General features: G+C 37.4%; 1 long non-coding RNA gene across 1 annotated transcript; it reads left to right on the top strand.

Moving 5' to 3' along the window:
• The first annotated feature begins 2,320 nt into the window (after positions 1-2,320).
• LOC103097583 (uncharacterized) lies at positions 2,321-4,008 on the top strand. The gene is made up of 2 exons (XR_458539.2): positions 2,321-2,390; positions 3,424-4,008. It is a non-coding gene; the product is annotated as an uncharacterized LOC103097583 (long non-coding RNA).
• Positions 4,009-4,704: the final 696 nt, after the last annotated feature.

Here is a 4,704-nt window from a genome sequence, read left to right as displayed (position 1 = left end):
CGGCACAGGCATGAAGTGACAGGGGACTAAACTAGGATTATGTCCACAGGAATCAAAGGGAGGAAATAAATTAGTGAGTCCTAAAAGGCAGGTCTTAAGGTTTTCAGCTTATATCTTTCTGCCCTGTAAGAAAATATTTTCCTTTCTTCCTTTAGTGTGAGCTTCCTCCCAAATCTCCTATATTGCATTAGAAACTGGTTAGGTTTATAATTAAGCTGTGGTACAGTGCTCTTCTGCAACATGAAAAATGTTCTGAAATGCTATTTTACTGATAGTAAGTTAGGGATTCAGAACAGAGAGCATTAAGGTTAATTACCTAATAATTTACTACTCCAAATGCATCTGTAGACACTTTGATTTTCACTAATTGTGGTGTTGAACAAAGTAAACAACCATTTATTCATATTCCTGCTATGGGAGTCTGGCAGGCGAAACCTTTCAATGATTTGTGATCCCTTCTTTTGCCCTTGAGCATGATGGCTCTTGAAGGGAGGTTGAAAAGACCAACAGTGCTAGAGTCCCGGCAGATTGGTTTAGTAACGATTCCCCTTAATGAGATTGCAACCAACTACCTTTTGCTGCATCACCAAATATGGCATGAACTTCAATCATGCTATAACAAAACTAATGGGATTTGATATTTCTCTATCCCGTGATTCACAATACATAGTGGCCAAACACTCCCGACCCTTTAAGGAAGAGAAGAAGTTGGCCTTCTCCATGACCAGAGACCTATTAACAGAATTAATGTAATTCTTTTTCCTTTTAAAAATTATGTCAGAGGGCTTGTAACAGTTTCAACCGATGCTTAAAACACATGTATTCCTTTTGTTTAGAGTCATAGTCACATTCTGAACAAAAATAAATAAATGAAACATGGAGCAAATGTACAAATTGAATCCTTAAAATGTAGACTATTTACATTTGAATTTAAAGAATCAGAATAAAGTAATGTGTACACTAGAACAAAATGAGAAGGCTATTGATGCATTTGTTCTATGTCTCCTCCAAATTTCTCTGTGGACTTAAATTTTGTGAGTTTCCCTTTTCATCTGTTTGCGGTAAACATATGCTGTTTCTATTCTGCTGACCTCGTTTTGGATCTTTACAATTAAATCTTTCGGCAGCTTTTCAAATACTTCATATTTGTTACTTCAGTAGCACAGAAGTTTTCAATGGCATTGGTATCACTCAATTTCATTTAATTTAGTATAATAAATTCAACTCATTTCAACATAGGTTTACTAAGTATGAGCCTTCAACTAGGTGTGGTAGAAAGAAAAACAAAGATTAAACAATTCCTGCCCTCAATACATTTACATTTTACTGAGAGAGTCACCACACAAATAAGTATAAACAAGAAAATATGAGATGGAGACAGAGCATTAATGACTGAAGAAAACAAGAAAGGATTTCTGAGTAAAGTGATACCTGAGAGCTGAACTGCAGAGGAAAAAAGAGATTCTAAAAGGTAGCGGAGAAGAGGGAGTCATTCCAAGAACTGGGGACAGATAAGTTCAAGGAACAGCTAGTAGGCCAATTTGATCAGAGCACTGAAAGAATAAGGGACAGACACATGAGTTGGAGACAGGATGGAAGTTTATTTTCATATTAGAAACAATGAGGAATTATAGATTTTTGAACAGGGCAGTGACATGGTGATGTTTGTACCTTAAAGTACTTATTTAGGGAAAAGGGAGGAAGGAAGGAAGGAAGGAAGGAAGGAAGGAAGGAAGGAAGGAAGGAAGGAAGGAAGGAAGGAAGGAAGGAAGGAAGGAAGGAAGGAAGGAAGGAAGGAAGGAAGGAAGGAAGGAAGGAAGGAAGGAAGGAGGGAAGGAAGGAAGGAAGGAAGGAAGGAGGGAAGGAAGGAAGGAAGGAAGGAAGGAAGGAAGGAAGGAAGGAAGGAAGGAAGGAAGGAAGGAAGGAAGGAAGGAAGGAAACAAGGAAGGAAGGAAGGAAGGAAGGAAGGAAGGAAGGAAGGAAGGAAGGAAGGAAGGAAGGAAGGAAGGAAGGAAGGAAGGAAGGAAGGAGGGAAGGAAGGAAACAAAGAAGGAAGGAAGGAAACAAAGAAGGAAGGAAGGAAGGAAGGAAGGAAGGAAGGAAGGAAGGAAGGAAGGAAGGAAGGAAGGAAGGAAGGAAGGAAGGAAGGAAGGAAGGAAGGAAGGAAGGAAGGAAGGAAGGAAGGAAGGAAGGAAGGAAGGAAGGAAGGAAGGAAGGAAGGAAGGGTAGTGTGAGTAGAGGGAAGGAGAGGTGGTGTCGCCTAAATGTGAACAGGAAACAAAGTAGTAATTCTAAATTCTAAATCAAAGTATTACATTCTAAATTCTAGTGCTAAATGTGGTGAATTCCGGTCAGTAGCTCAAGGCCCCAGACAGGAGCTAGAATGTCAGGTTGGTAGTAAAGATTAGAGTAAAAAAGGATAGCAAGAAGATGACCAGGTTGCATAGTGGTCTGGGGTGGATTGGAAATTTGTCATATTTAACTCAGGGAAACCAATTAGGAGGCTATAACAATAGCCTTGTCCAGGGTAGGGATCATAAGAATGGAGAGCAGAGGATGGATGTGAGAGGTTTTGTGGTAGTAGAATCAATAAATGATTAACTGGAGAATGAGACAGAGGAAATAGTCTGGGTTGACTCTAAGGTTATGAACTTGGGTCACTAGAAAAACAGAGATAAGGAAATTGAGGAATTTGAGATGCCAGTGGAATGTCCAAGTAGAGATATTCACCAAAATTTGCCCATGAAAGACTGGGGTTTGAGAGAGAAATGAGTGTTGTAAGCATTTTTTATGTCCAAGGTTTCACATACTCTGTGATTATTAAGAGATTAATGGGAATGTTTTCCCTATATGCAAAGAGTTTGAAAAATTGTTAAAAACTTCAAATTAAATCAATCCTACCTAAAACTTTTGAAGCATTATAGTCACAGATTTAGTGGATCCCCTCTTTTGGTAATTATAAGAACCATTTGGGTTTTTTCACCATGGATTATTTGAGAAAGAACCTTCTCAACTTGACTCTTATAGTTATAAAACCTTTTTTTGTTTGAGAGCCTTGCAGCTTTTCAAATTGTTTTTCATGTTTACACAAGCCCCTTATTTTGCAAGTGAGGAAACAGAAACTCAGAAAGGGAGGTTAGCTGACCATGGTCACACAGATAGGTCTTCTCCAGGCCTGAAATCAAAGTTTTTCCATCTTGGTAGGATTTAGCAGAGCTTCCAAGACTGCTGGTTTAGGTTTTGAAGACAAAGAATCGCCTCAGTACCCAACAAGATATTGAAAGGAGACCTTGAGTATAAAGAGTTCCTTTTGCTAGAAAATTCTCAGCAGCACACTCTCTGGATTCTTTTTTTTTTCCACAGTAAAGCTGATTTTTTTTCCTCCAAAGAATCAACTAAGTATATCTGCATTTCTATTTCCAGATCCAATAAAAGTCAGACATCTACAAAAGATCCTTCAAGAGGGAAGGTAATGAGAGGAAATTTATCCACCACCACAGACTAATGACACTCTGCGATTCACATCACAAAAGAAGCTTCCTTCTCTGCCCACTTAACCAATCCAACCCAATAAGCATTTATTGCCTACTGATACAAAGCACTGTGCCAGACTTCAGGGAAACAAAGACAAAAAAGAAAACTGTCTCTGACCTCAAGAGCCTTACATTCAACTGGGGAATACAGTTGTGTATTACATGTGAGAAAGGAAAGACGATACATGGTTATTTGTGAAAGGAGAGAGTATTTACCACTAAAGGAAAAGTTCCTAAAAGAGATGGCACATAAATTGAGACAGAAGCTAGGAATGAATACAAATAGATGAACATGAGGAGAGAATTCATTCAAGGATGAGGAGAGCTCTGCAAAGACAGAAAAGTGGGATATGGTATATTGAGTTCAGAAACTAACAAGCAGGGCAGTTTGATTATAGTATAGTATGCATGCTACATTCTACATGAAGTACATGAAATTTTGAATAATAAAATAAACAGAACCAAGAGAAAGTTATATATGGCAACAGAAATGTGATTTTGATTAATAACTTGTATATGTCCACCTCCAGAGAAAGAACTGATGAATCAAAATAAGTAAGAAATAGTTATATCTATCTGTCAAATGATGCCTACTGTAATGGGGGGTAGAGGGAGGAAGGTAGTTAACTGTGTATTTTAATGTAAAAAAGAATTAATATATATATTTTAAAAGAATGAAGAGGATTGTTATTACATGCAATTGGTAAAACAAAATATCTTTAACAAAAAATAGCTATCACCAAGGAAATTGCTTTTCCTAAGTCAACAGGAAATTGTAAGGATCAAATAAGATTACATAAATATCATTTCTCATTCTACCTCATAGTTACATTCCCAGGAATGAAGTAAAATCTAAATATTTCATGATGGCATTCCTTCATACAACGTTTTTCAACATTCATCAATTGGGTTCACTTAAGGGAGAGATCAAGACCTGATCCAAGTATGCATAGGCACCCCTCTCCTTTTTCTTTCTTCTACCTCTACATTTGTCCTAGTTAATTCCCCGACAGACTCAGTTCTGTTTACAGAGATCAAGATCAAATTCATTTGCAAAGCCAGATAATGGGTGTATATTATTTATATTCATATAATATACATTGTTTCCCGCAGATTCAGTCAAGATTAAGCTTTCTTCAAAACATATAATTCTTATCCAATTAGTGTTAAA

This window comes from Monodelphis domestica, chromosome 1 (assembly GCF_027887165.1).
Source record: "Monodelphis domestica isolate mMonDom1 chromosome 1, mMonDom1.pri, whole genome shotgun sequence".
NCBI lineage: Eukaryota > Metazoa > Chordata > Mammalia > Didelphimorphia > Didelphidae > Monodelphis > Monodelphis domestica.
Note: the sequence above shows the minus strand (reverse complement) of the source record. Positions and strands in the feature narration are given on the sequence as shown.